Source organism: Boleophthalmus pectinirostris, unplaced genomic scaffold (assembly GCF_026225935.1).
Source record: "Boleophthalmus pectinirostris isolate CB_2022bp ecotype Guang Dong unplaced genomic scaffold, ASM2622593v1 HiC_scaffold_1, whole genome shotgun sequence".
NCBI lineage: Eukaryota > Metazoa > Chordata > Actinopteri > Gobiiformes > Gobiidae > Boleophthalmus > Boleophthalmus pectinirostris.
Genome location: NW_026570970.1, coordinates 10,187,587 through 10,213,164, shown reverse-complemented (window position 1 = coordinate 10,213,164; position 25,578 = coordinate 10,187,587).

Genomic DNA, 25,578 nt, shown 5'->3' with positions numbered 1-25,578 from the left:
AAGTCTGAGTCAAGTCTCAAATCACTGACCTTCAAGTCCAAGTTGAGTCCCAAGTCTTAGTCCATTTTATCAAGTCAAGTCTCAAGTCCTAAAAATAGTGTGCAAGTCCTCACATCTGCTTTGTGCACTGATTGTTCTATACAATGCCCTAACGATTGTAATAATGTGACTGAAGGTTTTTAGATAGAATACTGATGAATTAAGTTTATTATTAATACAAATCTGATATTTTTGACTTTTTATTTAATAAGGTTGTTGTCTTTGTGATTAAAAAAAAGTCTGTTTACGTGTATTACAGTCTGTCAAATTAATTATGATTATTAAAACACGATTATTGTAATAGTAATCTAGTCATGATTATTCCAATTAATCCTTGCAGCCCTACTTCACAAACTAAAAGAAAAAAAAAAAGAAAGTTGAAGTAAATAAACTACATAAAAACATACATAAATTAATTGTCTACACTATGGAGCTGATTAAATCTTGTGATAAGCTTTTAACTCTTTCAAATTTGTCCAGAGAGGAGAAAAAAAAAGCTTTTCCCAGCAATTTAATCAACCTGTTTCTTTTTTTTTTTTTTCCTCTTGCCAAGCACATGACCAGAGACGTGTGGTTTACCGGAAAGCAGCAGGATATCCCAACAGCATCAGGAAGAACATCCGTGAAACTAATCAGACCTAAAACCGCAGAGCCCCTTAAGTGGCCGCTTCACATCTCCTTACGCCCGGCATCAGCCCAGCCGGATCCTCTTTTTAATGGGGCCAAAGTCCACTAATCAGAATCCTAAGTCCGCTTTATTGACCGTGAATTAATTTCCAAGGAACCATCCGAGCGGGATTTAATAACTTAATAACGCACCAATTAATCTGACTTAGCCCGCCACTGTACTGGAATTAGAACACGCCATAGGTCACGAAGCAAAGAATGAAGACTACTGTATGTTGTTTTGAGACATTTTAGGTTTTACCTTCATTTTTAAAAGGTGCACTATGTAACTTTTTGGTTGGCTGGTCCGTCACCTACCAGTCTCTATGGAGATATCATTGCTCTGCCTGGAATGTTCCACAGTATGACATTAAACAGCTCTACCTTACATTTATTCAATTACAGGTGGTTTTATAGCCCAAAAATACCTAGAAAAACAGGGATTAGGATGCGATAGTAAAGGTTTAATACATACTGTGAACCTTTCCAGACAAAGCAATAATGTCTCCATGGAGAAAAGCACTTGGCCGACCCTTCACCAGAAAAGTTACACAATGCACATTTAACTTGTTGGGCCATTTGTTTTTGAAAGTGAAATGATTTGACAGTCAGTTGTATTCTCTCCTCTTTCACTATTTTGGGCAATGTGGCTGCAGTGTCTTGCCCAAGGACGCAGCAATTGATACTTTGCAGCGACACCATGCTGGGGATGTGTTTCCTGTATGTCTATGGTGGAATGTTTAGCATTTACCATGGTGACACAGTGGCCACAACTACCAGAAAATTTTAAAAACTCAAGACAAAGTGGATCTAAATGGATTTGAATGAACTTTATGGACTAATTCGGGTAGTCAGGCTGGTGCCACCTAGTGCCGCCGCTAAATTTAATTTCTCTCCAGCGACTAGGTCAGGAATCAGAATACACTAGACCGTTTGCAAGAACCCCAGAAGTTGTAGACCGCGCACCGGCCAATCAGAGAAGAGCTCAACCAACCCGAGTTGCGTTAGCAGACTGCATACGCTCTCCTCCTTTGGACTTCCTTCGTATTTTTATTGCACCTTTAATTTGCAAGTTCGACTCGCAGAAACAACAATGATCCTTGACAGACATGTTCACTCTCTGCTTTGTTGTTTGCTGTTGTGTCGGTAATTACTTGGACACCACTGAGCGTTCCGGCGCATTACATACATCAAGACCAAATAGCAGCGACTGGTTAAATTAAAAAAAGTACCCGCCTACAGTCAAATGAACGAATCCTAATGTTGCGAGGTCACACAGATCAGGTGATAATTTGGGTGCCCTGTATATTTTTTGTATCAGTTTTTTTCTTTTTAACTATAGGCTGAATAACATTTTGTGTCTGAAATAAAGAATAAATGAATAAACTAATAAATAAACATCATGTGGTCAATAGGAGCGTTCATGTTCTGCTTAATGCTTAATTTTCAACAAAAAGGTGAGCGTGACTAACTGAAGGTTCGTTATGAGAATGATTGATAAGAATAAAACAAACAAACAAAAAAAGATGAAAAAATACATTCATAGTTTAATCAATATTTGGCTTGATTAGCTGCAGAAATCCACCTCTACCGTCAGTGTGAGGCTTTGTAAATCTGGTAAAAGACTCGGGCTTTCTTCCCCCTTGATAATGTTACATCCTGGTGCCCAACACTAATGCACAATTTCTGAAACTTTATTGCGTCCAACAACATTAGTTTCTGTGGGAATTCTCCACCGCTCCAGTGTCAGTTTGGGGTTTAGAGGTGCATGCTGGGATCGCGTGATGACATCTGCAGGAGCTCTAAATGCATCTACAGGTTGTAATTTACAGTTTAACAGAAGTGTCTATTAATGTTCACTGTCCCTATTCAAAGAAACATACAGTATAAACTATTCATTTGAAATAAAAAAAAAAAAAAGCAAATTAAGGTGTGACGACTACATTACAATAGTTAAAAATGCATTTCAGTTGCGCCTGTGTCTGCAAGTTACTCACAATGATAATGCTATCATCTGTTTAGGTAAGAAAAATTGTTGAGTCTGTAGCAGAAGTAAACAATGAGACAATTTGAGAAAAATAGTGGATTCCAGGGATGAGCTCAGCCAATGTGCAACTGGCCGACAGTGGGAGAAAGGGGGGGCAGTGGGAGGGGTTCTAGGGGAAGGGGCACTGGGGGGGGGTCAGTGCCGGATTAGCAGGAAACTGTAATTTAGTCAACAGTAACAGAGAAAGAGCTCCACAGCACCATAGCACGGTCCTCGGATCATCACTCCACACTTTAAGAAATGGATTTAATAAAAAATGTTTTGTCAACTGATTCCACACAAACCTGTTGTTTTAGGCTATGTTTACACTGAAATGAATAACAGTATCACCATATCACCGTATTAGAAATGATTTCTGTCGAGAAACGTCGTTTCTGTGTCCACACCTCACATATTCGTTTACGTTTTACAGAAACAAAACTTAAAACCAAATGGCTAATTTGCATAAACTAAGCACTCAAAAAACAGCTTGCTGTTATGCCCTAATGCGGTTCAGCTTCTGATGGACTAAAAGACATGACTCAGTGGAATATGAGTGTTCTTTTTGTGACACAGGGGTGTTCTGCTGATGGTGAGTCTGTTCAGTGCTTTTATCGCATTAGAGATGGTTCATGTTAAACTTTTCAGAGATTATACGTCTGCAGGTCATATGCATAGACTGTATATATGAATGGACATATATTCTAGCTTTCTAGCGTTTTGGCGGTGAATTACTTCGTGAAGCATAGACCTACACAGTGCTGGATCAGATCTGTGCTCAAATGAATTCGTGGGAGCTGGCAGCACCAGATCGTTCCATCTCTGGAGCCGTTTTCCATCGGATTAGTGTGAACGAACACTGCATCTGCAACAAAAACAACTCAAATACGTACTAGTGTGGATGGGGCCTTAATGTTAAAGACTGTGTCATTTAACTGCAACAGTTGGTTATTACTAAATTAAAAGCAATAATGTTGATTAAATCCAAAGTAAAAATGTTGCTTCAAGACTACTTAACAATACAGGAAGCATCTGCAGAGGATGACCAACTCTGCACAGGACATTATCGGTTGCCCTCTGCCTTCCTTAAACTCCCGCTGTCTCAGTGGAACAAGGAAAATAATTCAAGACAATATACACCCTGGATTCCACCTGTTCAACCTGTTGCCTTCTGGCAGGCGCTTCAGGTCAATTCCAGCTCGGACCAATAGACTCAGGGACACCTTCTTCCCTAAAGCTGTCACCATACTGAATGAGAACTGTTAATTTGTTTTATTTATTATTAACTCTTGCACTTGACGGAGCAGCTCTGAATTTCATTATACTATTGTACATTGACAATAAAGGCTTTCTATTTCTATTTCTATATTGTTTTGGAATTTTAACAATTTTATGTTCATTTAAGCCATAAATCTTATTAAAATTGGTTGTATTTTTTTTATATCTGTATAAAATTAACAATGTTAGGTTGGAATTAAGAAAAAAAAAAGCAAATACAAAATAGGTTACTTCTATAGTTTTATTGCAAATTTACTGTAACAGTTCAGTAAGGCCCATGTAACAAGTGTACTGTATATTTAGTACTTAACATGAAATGGAACCATGGTAAATAGTTGGTAGGTGGATAATAAAGTGCACAATAGCATGATTAACAATGTAAATACAAATAAATAATGAATACAAATACATACATAAGTAATAAATCCAAATAAATCAAACTAGAATATGCTTTGTGTGCCATTAATCAAGTAACACATCTGTGAAATCTTTCCAAAACTCAAATGCAAAGGCTTTTCTTACCCCGTAATTATAAGAGAAACGTATTTAGCTGAACTTTATTAGGTTGAATTATTTGATACCAACTACAAATATGGCAGTAAAAAGGTGCTATATTACACTAAATTGATTCTTGTGAGCTTTAAGACAAGTTATAATTGTTGTTACCTCATCAAAACACACCCAGAGTTGTGTTTTGTTTCATTTTCCACAAAGACTCAGTCTAAATGTGCAGGGTTTGTGAGAAGGAAATGTGTGAATGAAACAAAACACAACTCCAGGTTTGTTTGTGACAAGGAAACATGAGAACATAGTAGTACATCAGAAAATAGTGTAATATGAGCGTTTTGAAACATCCGTCGAGCGCGTACTGTACTTGTACTTGTACTTTTGTCTCAGATTGCCAGCTCGAGTCACATTTCGTTGTTTATGACAGGATGGGCGTCTGTCTTAAAGTTTTGGCAAAACATCATGTAACAGCTACTGCTACACCCAAATATGTGAAAGGATTGTAAATTTGTTGGTGTGGGAATCCTGCGCAAATGACCACTTTTACTTGGAGCTACACTGGCGGTTAAAAGTTTTAGAACACCCTAAGTTTTCCAGTTATTTATTGCAAGTCAAGTCGTGCAAGTCCAATGAAGAGCTTGAAATGGTACAAAGGTAAGATCTGAACAGCCAGAGGTTAAAAAAAAAAAAGATAAAAGATACAAAACACAAGTCCAAGCTCTGCCAAAACTACCTCAGGAAAAAAGAACAAGATGATGAGCTTGAAAACATGGAGTGTCCAGCACATTCTCCAGACTTGACGTGTTTACACGAGAACACTTGCGGGTAAAGACAACAACATATTTTACTGGAAGTGCCGTTCGTTTAGACCAGGGATGGGCAAACTGTTTGACTCAAGGGCCACAAAGGGTTTTAAAATTTGACGGAAGGGCCGGACCAGGAGCAGATGGATGGAGTTTTTTGGTAATCCACCTCATAAGAGAAAAAAATAACAAAATAATAGAAATATCGCATAATTGAAAATCATTACAAAGCATTATAACAAAATCTCTGTCTTTCAGGTCCCATGATATTTACTATTTATTGAAATGACTTTGAAAAACACTGAATATTATCAAGTTCGGTGGGCCGGATTAAAGGGCCGCAGTTTGCCTACCCCTGGTTTAGACGGTGATGGCGTTTTGGGGACTTAAAAACTCCAAAATCTGAAACCACGTTCCAAAGTGGAAAAGCTGAATACACTCCGCCGTAGCGTTTCTGTCTACACTGCCCAAGACTCAAAACTCTGGTCAGATCTGCTTACATCGCGTGCATGTTTACGTCACATACATCACCACCTAGAGTTACCAATGAGCCGCCTGGGATGAATACCCAATCAAATTCCACACACTTTTGCATCACGCATGCAGATTTCTTCCCGTAAACACTTGTCTAAACGTGGAATAAAAAGTGAAGACCCAACGTCACTTTTGCGTCTTCTGTTCAGACCGTCATCATATAAATGTAGCCTTAAACCCCATCGAGCTGGTTTTGGAATGAACTGGGTAGAAGAGTGAAAGCCAAGCAACCTACAAGTGCCACACATTTATGGGAACTTCTACAACAGACTTGGGAAGAACTTTCTGAAGAATATTTGATTTCTATTGTAAAAAGAACGAGCCACGAGTGTGTTCAGCTGTTACATCTGCCAAAGGTGGACACTTTCATGAATCAAAAGTTTAGAATACGTTTTAGTCAACAGTAAACGGTAAAAAACTGGGAAAGGTGTGCTGTATTTCCATTCATTCTTTCTGTCTTTTTACATTTCTATCCCAGTACTGACACTGAAATTTCAGATATTGTCATCTCAAATCTCATTCCAGTGTGGCGTTAAACATCCATCTTGTTTTTATGCCTCAAAAATTTAAAAACATAGATTTTCACTGTAAGCAGGATTGCCTCTTCACAGATCAGACATGGAGAGGTTTAACATTATACTTTAAAACATTCAAAGCACTGAATTACTGCAAGATCATCATGGAGACAAGCTAATGGTGGACCCTATACCAGAAAAGGTTACATCGTGAATCTGTTGCAACCATCTTTTCCTTACTCTGCTTCTCCCAACATCTTGATAAGAGATTGCGGCTGTAGTCGACTAAAGACATGACCTGCCAATCACTTCTGAAATGGGGGCATAACCTTAAAAAACTATTATGTATCTCTGTGTATCTGGTACAGCGATTTATGTAGAAAGAAGTACTAGGGAACAGTGGATTTATATAAAGACCACACATCTCTGAATCATAAGTTAATACACTGAAAAAACGGTCCGAGAGGGGTTGCTCAAATTGCAAAAACAAATTTGACAACAATAACATCACTTTTTTACGTTTCTCTGTCAAGCATGTTTAAATCTTACAAACATCGCTTGATTGTGGCCGATGTGAGACCTGCATGTTTTAATCAGGTTGAGGAAACATGACTTTATTATAATCTCTGGTGAGGCTCCTCCCTCTGGAATTCTCCTCCCCAAAACTTTTGGAGGGAAAATTCAAATATAACAGGACACAGGAGAGTTCCAGGAGCAGAGACACACAGTGTGGAGCAGGAGGATCATGAGAGCTGATCTGGAGGTAAGACTTTTCAAAGATTTTATTATGTGCTTCTCCGGCCTAGAATGTCGTCATTGTTAAAACATGTTTGTGTTGTTTTATTTGAAATTAGAGTTAATGTAAGGACAGCTTGAAACAAATTGTTTTTGACTGTCCATCTACAAGAGTGTGACACTTGTACTAAGATTTGAATGTGTTGCTTCCAGAGTCGTCTACAAACACAGAGTGACGTCCAGAGCTCTGCTGGAGCTGTGGGGAAGTTCATGAATGTTATAGTTGATGTTTCAGAAAAAAGGAAGATGTTTGAGAACCAACAAAACACAGACCACAGATGAACAAAGTAAGTAAACCAACTAAAATTATTTTTAAATTTTTCAAAATGAACTTCCTATTGAAACTGTTATCGTACTTGTACAAGGTGATGTGGCATTAGGGGGACTTTATACCAGATGCCCTCCCTGTTACTGTGTTTAGAGGAAGAAAAGCAGCACATGGTGAGTTTTGTTTCTGCAGATATAGTTCTAATGTTCTTGTTCTTCTGTTCTGGTCCATTATTGTAGTAATAAGTACTTTAAGTGTATTTAAACATGTACAACAGAGTAGATCATCAGAATGTGATCATCATGTGTTATTCCTGTGTCCACAGGCAGAGACCAGAGCTTCTTCACTGGAATAAATCTTCACACTGTCCAGCTCCAAACTGTGTGTCTCTGTCCCTGTGCTCTCTTTGTGTTTGATTCTGTTTAAGACAATACAGAACTGTAGAAAACTAAAGACTGTTTTTGTATTCTTTTACAGAATTAGATCAATTAAATTAAATTATACATACTTATACATTTCATGATAAGGTACCATAAGATAAATATGCATATTCAGCATGATTTGTTCAAATTTCATCAACATGAAAAAGTGATGTTCATGTTCCGAGAAAAATATGTGTGGAGGGGTTCCAAAGAAGGTTCAAAGCCTAAACATAATTTTATTGCGTGCAACCGCTGTCCATAACTTTTTTACGCAAATTCAGCAACTTTTTTTTTTCAGTGTAACAAAAATGACCAAACCTCCAGCTGACTCATAACTTCTCCATTTTCCTATTGTCCCATATACTAAATCCTTTTAACAAATATAAAGCAATTACTAGTACTACTATAAAGTTTGGTCTACTGAAACACAATCAACTGATTAATACATAACTAAAGGATACAGTAGTGGAGCTGGAGGAAGTGTCTGGGATGAAGGAAGTCTGGGAGTCCCTGCTTAGACTGCTTAGAAGATACAGTAGAGATAGGCCCGTCACAATAATTACTACTTTTATTTGTACTAATGGGATTTTTTTTTTTTTTTTTTTTTCAGTTCGACCTTGAGATTTGAGTTGTAGAGAGTTGAATCATGAACTTCTATGGTTTATTACACTGGAAAAAAAACAATATCTAGTTAAATTAAAATGACTCAAATTAAGAATGTTTAACTTTATTTGAGTCGATTCAACTTGACAAGTAAAATTACCTACCAGTGGAATGGAAAGTGTTTTCCTCAAAGGCACAGTTCAGAATTTTGGACATAGGACCGCATTTCCTAGTGAGCCAGAGTGTTGGAGACATGTGGAGACACTTTTTTAAATATTCCATCCAGTCCTTGTATTTGCAGAGGTCACTGGTGCTAGGCTAGTGCATGTCAATGGCCATAGTTATCCTGCCACTAAAAACAGTCTTACCAACTCCAAAAAACACCCGAAACAAACTATTATTACACCAGACTGTCGATGTGAATGTCTGTGTCGATAAAATAATTTTCATCATAACAACCTAGAGCAGAGTATAATTCCACTGCTGCTGAGAAAAACAGTCCATCAACATGCGACGATTCATGCGATACAAGGTTGGTTTTACTTGTAAAATTATTTTATCGACACAGACATTTACATGGACAGTCTGCTGTAATAATAGATTTGCTTCGGGTGTTTTGTGGAGTGGGTAAGTCTGTTTTTAGTGGCAGGCTAACTATGGCCATTGACATGCACTAGCCTAGCACCAGCGACCTCTGCAAATACAAGGACCTGATGGATTATTTCAAAAAGTGTCTTCACACATCTACAGTACTCTGGCTCACTAGGAAATGAGACCCTATGTCCAAAATTCTGACCTGTCCCTTTAATTCAAGCAACATTCGATTTTGTTTCTTATTTTAAGAGCAAAAAGTTGTTGTTTTTCTTATTTTAAGTGTAGTAAGATGTATTTTTATATTTTAAGTACAAAAAGTCTTGTTCCACTGGAAAATAATTTTACTAGTCAAGTGAAATTCACTTAAAAAACTTTGATAAAACTTTCTTAATTCAAGTCATCTTAACTTGACTAGATTTTGTTTTTTGCAGTGTATAAATACAAACTGACTACAAACGTTGCCTTCTGTAATTTATTTATTGCAGTTCATATATTTTTTAACAGTATTACACATTTTGATTTGCTTTTTTTCTGCCTCATGGTTTGATTTTGAATATTATCTTCTATATTTACTTCAGCAATATTTATTTTTTTTTTCATTACGGGTGTTTCTATTGGTTAAAAATAGAAACATGTGTGATCGTGCCATGAGGAGGATCATTTGTGTGTGTGGTCCAACACGCACACACACACAACTTCCTATAAGGGTTTACACAGGCTTCGACAAATCTCAGTCCAACGCAGTCCAAGTCCTGAAAGGTTTATTTTGGCCTTCACGATGTAGGTACCAGATTTGCGCCATATTTACACACGCCCGGGAAAGTCAGCGTCTGGCACTTTAAGCAGATTAGCATTTGTGTTTTTATTAAAGGCCCTGTACTCGATTTTTTTCCCATGTATTTGAGCAAACTTTTTCTTGTCCCTTTACAGTGCAGATATATTCTATAAGCAGCTCTTGAGGTCAAAGTCTGCTGCATCTAATAAAAGAGCATTTTATTGTGCGATAATCAGGAAGTGCTCGATGGCATGATAGTTATTCTTAGCTTTAAAGTCATGACAAAACTTAATCTGAGAGTGAATACTTAGGATGCTCTGAATACATAAATGTAAGTGAGGAATAACTTTGGACCACTGCAAAGCGTTTAAATTCAATAGTTCTGTTTTTCATATTTTAAGAGTAAAAATCGGATACAAATTAATAAATACAAAGGATCTTATTGTCGGGGCAGATAACATCAATATTAAATTTTTTGTTGTAATACAGTGAGTTCTTGGGTCTAGTCACTAATAAAAATATTTTAAAAAAAGCTTATATAAATACAAACTATTTTAAAACATACATGCATGCAAAAATATGAACAGTACACACAATTATAACAAGATATAGGGGTAATTAATAGTTTCAGATTGAAGTTTTTTTTGTTTTGTTTTTTTTTTTAAATAAATTGATAACATGTATTGTTGATCTTGTTTATTTCTAATGATTTAAAAATAATAGTTTAGATTGCATTTGAATTGAAAAATATTAGGATTGATATTATTCCACTTACAGTAATGAATAAAACATTTCCATCCATCCATCTATCCATCCATCCATCATCTATATCCATATCATCCATCTATCTATCCATCTATCTATATCTATCTATCTATCTATCTATCTATCTATCTATCATATCTATCTATCTATCTATCTATATCTATCTATCTATATCTATCTATCTCCATCTATATCTATCCATCATCCATCTATCCATCTATATCTATCCATCTATCCATCCATCTATCCATCTATCCATCTATCCATCCATCTATCCATCATCCATCATCTATCCATCATCCATCCATCCATCCATCCATCTATCAATCTATCCATCCATCTATCAATCTATCCATCCATCTATCAATCAATCAATCAATCAATCAATCAAAATAATAAAATAAAATATCCCTTTTCCCAAGCTTAGTTTCCACACAACACAAACATTTAAAAAAGGTTTTCAATTTCACACCAAAAATGCTTATCCATACACAAAAAACAAATACACATTTATAAAAAAAAAAAAAAAAAGAATGTTCAACTCATTCATTTTCTGTATTACAAAAGACACATGGGTCATATTTACTAATATTTTTGTCCGTAAAATAATTCTTTGGATAGTTCAAATCATAATTTTAAAATAAACCTCTGACTTTATTATTAACTAAATATCTATTGTTACAGGAAAAACTGGCACAGGAAGCTGATGCAAATCTTTTCATTGTTCAGTGAAAGCACCTGGTAACCAACATTAACCAAGCGAGGCACTCTTAAACCAACTCCAGATGACCGTTGAGGACAGAAAAAGCAAAAAAAAGTCAAGTGAACTAGACTAGAGAGCACTCCTTAAACCTGAGACAAAAGACAGAGACCCTTTGCTTGGCGTCGCCTCGGCTCACGCGGAGAACCACCCACATGACGCATTGTCGCCGTACCAGACTCGCCAGGCCAGCCAGAACCACACGCTTTGACAAAACTTCACAAAGATGAGAGAATGCGGAGCTGTATCCTGTCTCCCTGATTTCAGACAGCGTGATTGACCAATCAGAGAGAGACATGGTCCATTTACGCCAAAATAAACACCGCTGCTTACAAGTAAATAAGAAGAAACCAGCACAGATTTTGGCCGAAATCAACAATCGAAGCGCCAAACTATTATTATTTGTCTCAAGTATAAGGAAGTGTATGTTTTGTTCAGAACGCTACAAGAATTTTGAGATGTTTTCCAGATCGTCGAAGTTTGGACAGCGGTTTTTCTCTCTTTACGGTCTGATTCCAGTCCCTTTTGGGTTCGAACAGAATGTAGAAGGGACTGGCTGGTCAGGGGAGCACCGGACTATTCCAGGAATGCACGGCCCGACAATACGGCAATGCAAGCTCGCGTATGAAGCACAACGATTCCGTATTGATCCTGAAATTCCTTAGGCTATTGTTGCCAGAGCTCGTACCTAACTCCGCTAAATGAGTTGTGGGGATTATAGACCCTTTTGTTGAGTCCCAAGATTTTTTGTCTTCCCCCATTTCCTAAGGCTGACCCCCCCTCCCCTCGTAGAGAAATCCACAGGGGTTTTGACCATCCCACCTGCGGAGAGAATAATATCCTAAATCCATATTAGTGCTCTTTCCGAAAAGCTTTGGTTAACAGATGGTTTACCCAAATCCCCGGACCTCCCATTCGTACGCCCCCTGCCCCATTTGACTCGGAGCGTGGACATGTGGTGGCAAGATCTGTTTACACCAAAAAATGCTGTTTCTGTGGTTTACACTCAGATGTTAATTTTTGTAAGATTTCGCAAAAGATCGGAAATCGCAAATCAGAAAGCAAAGTAAATTGGACAGTTTTTATCACAGGCTGGTTTCTGCTTTTTCAGTGGTTGTCGCAGTAAATGTAAACATGTAGACTTTGTACAACAATCCAGTCTGAAGTATTAAAGGTGCATTGTGTCACTTTTCTGCAGAGGGTCTGCTACCTGATGTCTCCATGGAAATGATCTATTATTACTTTGTCTATTGCTATTGCTTTTATAGAACAGACATGTCAAACTCAGGCCCAGGGACCTAATCTGGTTCACAATATAATTATATATTTGGCCCGCAAGATCATATCAAACATGTATTAGAGCTTGTTTGCCGGCTCCAGATGGGCTAGAGAGACATTATTTTATATTATGCTTGTTCTGGATTCAATGTTTAAGCAAAACTATTATTAAACATTTATTTTAATAAGAAAAGGTTTAACATTACATATCTCTAAAGAAGAGGAAACATGCAGATGTTGATGAAATTTTCTTTTTTTCTTCTTACTTTTTTGTGCACATAAAGGAGATGTCACAGAAGGAAAAAAATAATTATTATTGGCATTAATGTAATGTGACCATATTTCCTCCCCCACTGTCTCCAGAGAAAAGAAAAATAAATAATGTTACATACATAATAAACAAAAAACAAACAAACAAACAAACAAAAAGAACATTTTCAATAAATATTTAGTCTGGCCCATGACTTAGTCCCAGTTTTTAATTTTGGTCCTCTGTGAATTTGAGTTTGACACCCTTGGTCTAAAATGTTCCACAGTGTAGATTAAAGCAGGTTACAGCACTATGCTACATTACAGTTCAGATCTGTGGAGAGTCGCCCCTGTTCACAGAAGGAATTATTGTATTTTTGAACAACAGAGACACCTGTAATGAATAAATGCTATATGTATATGCTTAATATCATACCATGAAACATTCTAGGCATAGGAATAACATCGCCATGGAGACACAAAAAATCCTGTGTATTTAGGCTGAGTTCTTCTCTAAAACACTCTGTCCCACCTTGTGATGTCATGTGGTCATACAGGAAGTGCTCCAGCGTGTTTTTAAAGTCCACACACCTTCACTAGAATCATGGTTCGTGGTTATTTTTAGCCCTGGAATTGCCAATCTTTACAAAACAAAAAGGTAAAAAGGAGCTGTTAACTTGAAGACTACCACGGTATGACATCACAAGGTGGAACAGAGCATGAACATGTGTGAATTAAACAAAACACATCTCCACCAAAAAGCTCACTCAAGTCATTTTAGGAACTTTAGAGCATTAACTTTAAAAATACCTACTAAAGATAAAAAACGATCAGAATTCAAGTTATTTTTCCCCATAGATATTCAGTATTTGCCGTGCCCTTTTTATCGCCTCCTGTCCAACAACATTGCATTTTCTTCTGCCCGTTTTCCCAAATCAACATTTCCTCCAATCAACATGTTTTGATCCACACTTCACTGGTGATATTTCTCAGCTGGCAGTGAGATAAGCAGCGTGCGCATTACTGTGCCAGGACCAATTAGGCTCTGACCTGACGCTGTTCAGGAAGTCTCCCCGCTGTTGCCTTTGGTCATTAAGTGGCTGCGTCATTGTAATCCGCACCCACTGGAACAACAGGCGACCACGCAGCAGAGGCGGGAAGAGCAGCAAAAAAATAAGAGTAACGATACTTCAAAATAATGTTACTCAAATGCAAGTATAAAGTAGGGATCCAAGAAAGTAAAAACATATTTGGTAAAGGTACTACTAATTTAAAAAAGACTTACTGTTGGCATGTTAATGTGATTATAATTCGCACCAACCCCAACAAGCAATTGTAGAGCAGAGTAGTCAAAAACTGTAGCCAAAAGAGTAACGTTACTTCATAATATATATATAATAATTTACTCAAGTACAAGTACAAAATAGTGGTCCAAGAAAGAAAGAGTAAACAATTATTTGAGAAAAGTACTACAAGTAACTTAAAGAGTAATTGCTGGGACGTTACGATACAGTGCACTTTTGACTTGACACAATATCTTTCAAATCGATTCAATATGGTTTGGTAAAAAGTAAATCATGACTGTGATGCTAAGGCTTTGTTAAACCACTACCTGTGCAAAGTTAGTATGAAATATAACTTTTAGAGCATCAAAACAGTGAACATGTCAAATTTATTCCATAAACAACTTTCTCTCCTTTAAAACAAGCCAACAAAATAATTTGGCAAAATAAAACCAAAAATAAATAAATACATAAATACAAATAATACAAATAACAATAATAACAATTTTATATATATATATATATATATATATATATATATATATATATATATATATATATATATATATATATATACACATATACATATACATACATACATACACAAAAAAATTTAAATACAAAAATACAGCAGCCCACAATACAGTAACATCTAAGTCAGGGGTGTCAAAATGAAAAAAAAAAAAAAAAAAAAAACTGGGACTAAGTCATGGGCCAAACTAAATATTTATTGAAAACTTTCAGCAACATCTGCATGTTTTCTCTTCTTTTGAGATATGTAATGTTAAAACTTTTCTTATTAAAATAAATGTTTAATAATGTTGCTTCCAGATTTTGAATTCAGAAGCATCATATAAAATAATAACACAATTTTAAATAAATAATGTCTCTATAGTCTATCTGGAGCCAGTGGGGCAGCTCTAATACATAATTGATATGATCTTGCGGGCCAAATATAATTATATCGCGGGCCAAATTTGGCCCCTGGGCCTGACTTTGACATGTCTGGTCTAGAATGTTCCACAGTATAGATTAAAGCTGCCTATCACAACGGACACAAGCAGGTTACAGCACTATGCTACATGACAGTTCAGATCTGTGGAGAGTACATCCCTAATTGTAAGGACAAAACATTAAAAATTCTCAAATCTGGTCAAAGGACAGACACTAAAAAAAATTAAAAAAAGCAAAAAAACTAAATCATATCTGTAGGAGCAGTGCAAGAAACACAAATATTCAAATCATTTCATATCGTCAACATAAAGCTTTTGTACATTTACTCACAGTGGAGGAGGAACCAAAACTTTTGCTCAAGAGTACTGTAACTTCAATAAACATATTACTCAAGTAGTAGTAAAGGTATGCTGCGAGAAATGTACCCTGAAAAACACAAATTCTTTCAATTCTTTTCAAACATAGCTAAGTAAATGTAACAGAGCACCGCACACCTCTGCCGCGTATCTTCCATGAAAGCGAAAAACAAGTCCGCTCAAGCTGCTCCTCATGTGTCGGGCAGGGCTCCCCTGTTGATGGACAGGGAACATTGCTCATACCTCAAAGCTAGACACGTATCAGCTGAATTTTTTGACAACTCAAATATTTTCGAAACATCTGCTTGGAAAATGGTTAATCCGCCTTGCCCTGGATGATGCTGCGAACTTTCCGCAACCCCTTGGAAAACATCCGTGACTGTGCACTGACCTGTGCCGTGCTGTCTGTTTGTTGTTGCATGTGTCTATTCCAAATATGGTCGCGAGCTGGCAGGTGGACATGTGAAATGTGCTAGGTTCATTTACTTAACTTATTTAACTTGAGGTGGCGGAGAAAAAAAGAAAAAAATCAAAGCAGGTCTTCATTCATCATCTGCACCATCTGTATTTATCGGTCTTCTAAGCAATTTTTCTGTTGGATGCGTGTAATGTCTGAATGAAGTTACAAAGTCGTAAAGGCATTAAAGGCAAAAATTTAAACTTATTCAAGCGTTTGTCTCCAGTAGGTTAGACTACTGTAACGGTCTGCTCACTGGCCTCTCCGAACGAGCTGTGAGACTCTGCAGTACATCAAGAACGCTGCAGGAAGTACGAGCACGCAAGTCCTGCGCTCAGGTCTCTGCACTGGCTCCTGCGGTTCAGAGAATAGACATTAAAGGGATGGTTTGGAATTTTGGACATAGGCCCTCATTTCCTATTGAGCCAAAGAGTTGGAGACGTGTGGAGACACTTTTTGAAATATTCCATCCAGTCCTTGTATTTGCAGAGGTCACTGGTGCTAGACTAGTACATGTCAATGGCCATAGTTATCCTGCCACTAAAAACAGTCTTACCCACTCCACAAAACACCTGAAGTAAATCTATTATTACGCCAGACTGTCGATATAAATGTCTGTGTTGATAGAATAATTTTAGAAATAAGACCAACCTTGCATTTGAAGGATTTATATCAGAGCAGCAGCAAAGAGATGTACTTCCTGATAGAAAGCTCAGTGGACTGATATCACCTAGCACCTATCTTATCGGCTCTATAATACTTTTTTTTGTTTTGTTTTTTACCTGCAGCTGCCATCGCGACACATAGAGCACACAAGCCCCGGGGTTTCAAAGTGGCCGCCCATTCAAGTCAAAAGGCTGAGCTCAATGGCGCAAGATCCCGGCGACGTACTTCCGGTGGCTGTGGGCCGACCGAGCATGCGCAGTAGTGCTCTTTTCTCCCGTGGGCACACGCAAATGCACGCGAACGCACACACAGAGCGCGGTCTTGTGTATCCCGTGATTGCTTTGACCAGTCAGAGTGAGAGGAGCTAGAGCGGAGTCTGAGCTAACAATTATAAAGCATTTTTTTTAAGACAACTGAAAGATTTTGAGCTGAGAAAAAGTTTATTATCTAAAAATAGGTTAAAAATTGCCACAAAATTCAACATTTATGAAAGTTGTAGCAGCCCTGTCAGCCGAACACGTGCAGTTTGTGAGTACATTGCGCTCTATGAGAAAAATCTTGTCTCGGCCCAGGGGATTTTTTCCGCTGTAGTACCAGTGACTGACCACTACATCAACTGGAGGCAGCTACTAGCAGCAACACCCTATGAGAGCACACGAAGAAGCCTGTTCCAGATATGGCCATGTTCATATCATCACAACTAACTAAAGCAGAGTGAAAAATCCGCTGCTGCTGAGAAAATAGTCCCTCAACATGCGACGATTCATGTGATACAAGGTTAGTTTACTTCTAAAATTATTCTATCAGCACAGTCATTTACACCAACAGTTTGGTGTAATAATAGATTTGTTTCGGGTGTTTTGTGGAGTGGGTAAGACTGTTTTTAGTGGCAGGATAACTATGGCCATTGACATGCAGTAGACTAGCACCAGTGATCTCTGCAAATACAAGGACTGGATGGAATATTTAAAAAAGTGTCTCCACACGTCTCCAACACTCTGGCTCACTAGGAAATGAGGCCCTATGTCCAAAATTCCGGACTGTCCCTTAAAGCGTCTCTGCTTGTGCACAAGTCTCTCCATCTCTGACATGTTAGTGCCATATGAACCATCTCGCACTCTGAGGAGCTCAAGAACTGGCCTCCTGCTGGTCTCCAGAGTCTGGACTAAACACAGAGAGTCAGCGTTTCAGATTCATGCAGCTAAAACCTTGAACACTCTTCCTGAACATGAGAAAGACCTCTACTTTGACTTTGTTTAAATCCAGGCTCAAAACGGTTCTGCTTAGCTGCGTCTGACTGAAAGGTTTAATTTTTCATTCCACACTCTTCTCTCTCATTTAACGTCTCTCTCTCTTTTTAATTTGATGATGATTATTTATGTTTTGATCTATGTGTATTGTGATTTCAATGCATTTCTTATTCTGTAAAGCACTTGCCTTAAATAGGGGATATGTGCAGAATAGATTTTGAGCTTTCCAACATGTTATATCGTTATTCCCTCATCTAAAATCACGCCTGAAGTGGTTTTTATATGTCATCCAAACATCCATGCATGTTTCAGTAATCTAGAAATCTCTCCTGGGCCCTATTCAAACCCTCCCCTCCTCACAGTTAAGCAGTACAATCCTGTCCAAGACGCAGCCAACGAGCCTACTTCACCCCATGATCCCGGACAGCTATTTTCAGTAAGTACACAAAAGCATGACACAAAACGATACATACAGCTTCACAAACCGGATGCATGAGGATTGCATTGTGATAGCTCTGAAGGGAGGGTGACAGCACAGGGAGCAAAGGAAGCAGGCTGTCAGACCTTAACAAAACGGTGTAGCCTCTGCAGATTTGACCTGTAACTTGGCAAAGTGGTGTTACCTGCTTGTCTTTACGGAGAAAGATTAAGTTTAATGCATTACTGTGAAACATTCATGCAACGCAGTGATATCTGTAAAGACAAGCTCATGGCAAACCCTCAAACTGAAAATTTACACCGTGCACCTTTTACAGAGAAAAATGTACAAAAATTATACTTCTGTAATATCCAAGAAGGTTTCAGTAGTGCAGTTTTTTCCTGAAAGTGTCTTAAAGTTCATAAAAAGTTGCTATACATTTTCATAATTTCAATAAAAATTAGAATACTTTGTTTTTTCCAACCAATCACCTCAAAAACTTACAAATAAATGCACTTTCTGTCCTCTTCCTTCACGCTCTTTCAGTGATGTACCACAATGGTCTAATATCCACTTCAGCAGGAGAACCATGGCCCTCCTCAGCCATTCATCTTCATTTTGCCATCACTTCTAAACATAAATTTTTATACATTAGACTTTGATTTTTAACACAAAATCGTAATTCACTAACATTACCCACTGGTCTGGTACTAGCTCTGGCATAGATTAAAACAAAAAAAAAACAAAAATACTCACACTAATACTTCAAATGAGTTTCGTTTTGATACTGATTTTAGAATCAGGTCCAAATGTGGGTCAAAAGTACCCAAACAAAATCCGAGTGCAAGTTTAGTGCCATGTATTGTCAAAGTATTCACTGCATCTTACTAATTTTTCTAAGAATTAAGATCCTTTGCCACTACTGTTTGTTGGGTTAGCATCAGATAATATCTAACCTCAATATGAGCTGTCAACATTGTATCACCAATGGGATTAAAAAGATCTGCCATTCATTGAAATACACAATAGTTCACATAGAATAGAACTGACCCACTGTGGCCTTGTAATGTACCGCAATACATTTCTGCGTAAATGAGAGATTAGTTTCAATGAGAACATAAGGCTGATGCTGATTGTGGAAGATTAGTAGAATGCAAACAAAGACGGCTTTCTTCCACCTTTTTGAATCGAAATCCATAAGTAACGGACGCAATCTCTGTAAGCACGTTTTACTGTAAGCTAACTCACAATTCATAAGCTGTTACTTGACGTGTGTTTCGTTTGCTGATGTTGGGCTCATTTCCCACAATGCCTCTGGAATGTTGTCTTGTTTTGCAGTGATGATCCTGGTCGGGGTCCGATTAGGAATGCCAGGAATGGGAGCATTGCTATACATGTGTATCACATGGGACAGGCCAGGCAATAACTGAGACACTGATGGATGCACCAACGTCAGGATTAAAGAGTGATGATGCTTAAAGCGTCTGTCCACCACTCGAACCAGCAAGAGACGTTCACACGTGGGTGACCTACATCACCTATGTGTGCGATTTTGGGGACTGTCCTAGATTATATTACGGTACATTGCACATCGCATGCAGTGTATTCACGAAAAGAGGAAATATAATAAAACTGTAACAAGAGAAAGTACAATAGTGCTTATTTATATGCCCTCTGATTTGATTTTCATGTGCTATATTTGGTGGTGTTTTCTTTCAGTAGGAGTCAGTGAGAGTAAAATAAATGTGGATAAAGGTGTGTATTGTTCCCAGGAGCTTTGATGGCCACTACAATCTTATCTGATTGGTGTGAGTTAGTTAAGGCGTGTTGCATTCTGTGCAGTTATTTGTTGTGCAGCATGTATAGCAGAGCTCAGATATGATTGTGCGGCTGCATGTGGTGACTGTATATTCATTGTATAGAGTGGTATCAGGTGTCAGTGCTGTCCACACTGTGTGCAGAGCGTCCAGCCTGTGCATGTGAATCTGATCTGTTTGATGTCTGATGGAGGATGTGTTCTGGAGCCAGTGTCACCTCAGCGTGGCCTTTGCTGCAGCACTAGCACGCAATCCTGTGTGAGGCGCTGTCAGGCCCTGCAGGTGCTCTGAGAGCCTGCGTTCCCACACTGAAGGGCACTGGGGGGCATGGACACCTTAGCTGCCTATTCAAGCTACACACTGCGCAGGGCGGGCATGCCGACCAGGCCCCTCCCCTCTCAATAGCACGGGGCCGCTCCTCTCCCCGGGAGCCCAACAATGGGCACAGCTATCACTGCCTAGTTACACAAACCAGGGCGGGGACCCGCCAAGTGCTCATAAAAGACGCTGTCACTTTGACACTGGCAATCAGAGAGCTCGCCTTTATGAAAAGCATACAGAGAAAAATAGGGCTTTTCTCTCAATCGCTCCCGTTTCCTGCTCACTTTTCGATTGTAAATCCCTCCCCTCCTTTGTCCCAGCTCACCTGTGTGATGTGACAGGTGAGTCCTCTTCACAAACTGTCAGCTCCACACGGCTGCTCTTCAGACTCTGATGTCACTGTCCAGGCCCCTCATGGACGCTCCAGGGCAGATGGACCTGCACTGACGCACACAACAGTGACTGAGGCCTACAGAAAGATGGGGCAGAAAAATAAGTCAAGACAACAAACAGTTAAAGAAAAAAAAAAAAAAAAACAACAGATACAAAACCTTTTACACAGTTTTCATTTACACAAGTTGCCATGTGACACACTTTTAATCTGTTTATCACTTTCACTCATCCTTTCACTTGACTTTTGTTTGCATTAAACTTGTTGGTGCAGAATACAATTGAATGTAAGCTGTATCATATTCCCAGTAAGATTATTATGTTTTTGTTCTGTGCTTCAAAACAATATATCTGTATTTGCTCTGCTGCAGTTCAGCAAACAGTTCTCGGAAGAAATAACTCAAATTAAACTACTTAACTTCTTAATGGGTTTAAATCATTGTTATTAATTCCACCTCAGTGTTGGTAGTGCGGCCGCCTATAAAGAAGCCTTTCATTGCTTTTAACTCATGCATGTCAATACACAGCAGATAAAAGTATGTCAGGTATTGTACAATGCTTCTATACACTATAATAGCCGGATAATGCGATGATGTGATCTTGTGGAGTTGCATTATGCTCAGGCTTTTGTTACTGACAAAGTACAGCCTGTGCAGTCTCCAATGCGCCAAGCGTGGATTAACTTTTCTCCGTTTGATTGGCTAGTGTGAAGAAGTGCTTGAATTTACCCATTTTTTTCATGACAAATATTTTTGCCTTTACTCAGTGCCAAGCCGGATGCCCGTTGGACTCTGAACCTTGATTTCTTTTCTTGGAAGAACTTAGAGAAAAACAAAACGTGATTCTAGGTTTGCCAAGCCTATCAGGAATTTGGAATTACATTTTTTTGACTATGTGGCAAAGGGAAAACACTTTTAATTTGAAATTTGACAGTCTGTATATAAATTAGCGTTGGTAAAATTATTTAAAAGGTGCATTGTGAAACCTTTCTGGTGGAGGGTCCGTCAAATCAAATGCTTTTCTTCTGGATACGGTATTAAAACTTTCTATCTTCATGGAAACCAGACCAAGTTACAGGTCGGATCTGTGGATAGGCGTCCCCTCTTACTGTCAGAATGCGTTTTTCTAGGTGTTTTTTCGCAGTAAAACCACCTGTAATTGAATAAACGTAAAGGTACAGTGGAGCTGTTTAAAGTCATACTGTGAAACATTCCAAGCAGACCAATGAATATCCACAGAAACAAGCAGGTGATGGACCCAAAAATCAAAAAGTTACGTATTCCACCTTTAAGTAACGTCAACTTAATAGGAAGAAAATCAGGTACAACTACTTTAAGTTTTTACGCTTGCAGATTTAATGTTGCAGTTGCTCTTCACATAGAAATTAACCACTATGTGCTGTCTACATGTACTTATATTTTCTAGGAATCAGGAGGTGTACTGTTAGAATGCTAGTAGTTGTCTGAAAGTTGTGAAAAGCGTGTCACTAAATTAATCGGAATGAATAATTATGCAATAGAAAAGTGTGGAAAAACTTAACCTCTGCACAAGACTTAAAACTGACAAGTTATATTTTTTTTCACTAATATTTTTGCTTTTACTCTGTGCCAGATGCCCACTGGACTCTGAACCTTTGATTTTTTCTCAGCATAACTTGGAGAAAAACAAAACGTGATTCTAGGTTTGCCAAGCCTATTAGGAATATAATTCTTATTTGTTTATTCCATTGTGAAGTGCGGTGGGGCTAAATCCAAAACATTTTCATACATATTAGCACTCGTGCATAAAACACTGGCTTAAGAAATAACAAGATTAAAAAGATTGTGGAAATTTGTCATGCATTCATTCACATTCGCCCATTTGTTAAATCAGTGGTCATAAATCTGGTTCACTGTTGCTTGGCTTTTTCTATTAGTGGACAGTGGAAAACCTCAAACTCCATAATTATTAGTTTATGCAGCAGTATTTACAGGACTGTAAGGACGTGGACTACAACCCCGTTTGGATCATGACATTTAAAAAAGGCTTTAGGCTTAAGTAAAAAGTACTTCTAAATGCCAAACCCTGTTAAATAATGACAGAATTCCAAGTAAGAAATACAGTGTATGTAGAGCAAGTTTGAGTTTACAGTTTCACCAAGGACTTTCCATCTATGAGAAGAAAATAAAACTTGAAATAAAAAACAAAGCTCAATGCGCGGATCATTGTAGAACTATATATCTTTCAAAAAATAATACTTTATACTTCTTATACCTGAATGATGAATTTAAAAGTCCAATACTGAAGAAGCCTTTTTCTTCCGTACTGGATTTTTTAATTCACCGGTCAGGTTGTTCCAGGGGTCGTTTCCTCTAATAGAAATACATTTTAATTAATAAATGAAATCTCTAAACAAACTTTCAACTAGGGCTGTCATGATAACCACAAAAATGAATCACCGCTGTACTAAGAGGCCCACCACAGTGCATGTTGGGCCACCGCGATCACCACACGTGACCAATGTGACCCGAGTCCTACACGGGCCCATTTTTAGAGACCCGCACCCGCCCGGACCCATTAACATTCCACCCGTTACTGCCATTGCCTGTGATAACCCAGGACTAACCCAAGACTAAGGCGCACCCGTGTAGACCGTCGGATGACCGCAGGCGAAAGGACTGGCGCGGGGGGGTGGTGGTATCATCGCATACCGTGGTGTTGAGCCGCTATACCGCACCGCAGGAGAAATTCCCTAACCGTGACAGTCCTACTTTCAACAAATTTGAAACAAGCAATATCACATGCATCTATTGTCTGAAAATGATTAGCAGGAAGTGCGTATTCTTAGCATGCTAGTTGTTTTTGGATGTATTGTGATGGCAAATATTCACTCCACCTTTGAAAGTTTATAAAGTCTTATTAGGATGTGTTAGGAAAGTGAGGAATAACTTGACCACTGCAAGTTACTTAAAAGACAATTCTTGTTTTGGTACATTTTAAGACATTTTTTTTAACCAATGCCTGCTGAAAAAGTCTGAACTGTCATAAAAAGCTAAAATTATTCACACTACAATTTCACCTTGTACGTTTTTAAATGGACCCTTGTGAGCTTTAAGCCACATTATAATGGTATCTTATGAAAACCAGACCTGGAGTTATGTTTTGTTTCACTCACACATGTTTGAGTAACAGTTTATTATTAGTCTGTCTACATCTCCAAAGATCAAAATGTTCTGATCCTTGTGATGTCTGCAATAGTTTAACAGCTACCTTTTACCTTTTTTCAGTATAAATGAAATCATCCAAGTATTTCTAGTGAAGGTGTATAAAGTTTAAAAAGACATTGGACCACTTACTGTATTACCACATGACATCACAAGGTGGAACAGAGTGTTTTCTGTTTGAGATAGCCTAACATAGCCTAAAAGTATGCAGTGTTTGTGTGTTAACCATGTGCGAATGAAACAGAAACACATGTCTTGGCATGTTTTTCACTTGCAAAAATTAAAATGGTGTAATATGGGTGATACTTAAAGCTATTACACAGGAGCTGGGACATTTTGAATTTTGATTTGACAGACTCCAGAAGATAATTTCGCCCCAAACCCTTACCTTACCTTGTCGTTCTCGTCGTGAGCCACTGACAGCTTGTCATTCGTCGGCACTGAGTCTCGAGGAATGTTTGTCAGTGCACTCTTCAAACTGTCTCATCCAAGTCAGACATCATCACAGCGTCTCGCCAGGTCCCCCTCCTGTATGAGTTTAACAGAGACGAGTCACTGGAGCCCGAGGACATCCCCGCGATCATTCAGTCGTGCAGGAAACAGTTAAGTGTGACAAATGGATAGAAAAAAGGTAAGTTTCTCTACTGTTAGAATAGAAGGACGTGGGAATAGATTGTCAAAATGTAATGGAAATATAGGATAATTAAAACAATGAAAAATTTACCTGCCATAAAATTCTGTGTATATTGCAGTTATTGCATTGTTATCTGTCATCCAAAGTGATTCTGGCAGTGGAGCTGACACGTGTTTCAAACCTGATTCTACACTCAGGAGAAGGCTCGCTACTCAGTCTCACTTTCAGTACGATGTTGACATTAAAAACAGAGGCAGTACGGGGAAAAAAGTGTATTAAAAGTAATAATTCAATGTGATCTAACGCTGCGTATATATCTAAAACAGATTCTAAAACTATTCAACAAAAAAGGAAATGCCTTTAAAATTAGGCTTGTTGACTGATTGTAATAAATAGTAAAAGATGATGAAAGGAAATGATGATGGTGAAAATAATATTAGTTTAAGTATAGTGACTAAAAATGTTTATTTAAAAGGGGAGGGGGAAAAAGGAGGGGCATTTTCGCAGTTTTGTATTTGTTGTGGGTGATGCTTTATGTTTTTGTGTATTGTTATGATGTTGATTATTGTATTTTGTGAAGAATCCCTCAGTCATCCAGGTAGAATCCATGGCGAGGAGAAGACGTTGGATGAGCTGTGAAAAGTCTTCAGCCAAACTAACTTTTGTCCAGCCGACAAACTGAATTTTCTCCTCGCCATTACTGTATTTTGTTAAACGTTATATTGTGTTGTCTTTAATAATAATAATAAAAAAGATCTAATATTGTCTAATTTGAGAGATTTTCTTTTGCATCAATCAATATTTGATAGTTCAAATGAATATCTTATTTCAATAACGCTTTAAATATCAATGTTTAGTAATATAGGGTATGTACGTTTTATTGAAAATCCTGCTGGGCAATGAAAAGTTTAATGACTGCCTAATTTAACTGATTGTATTAAAAAATAGTCAC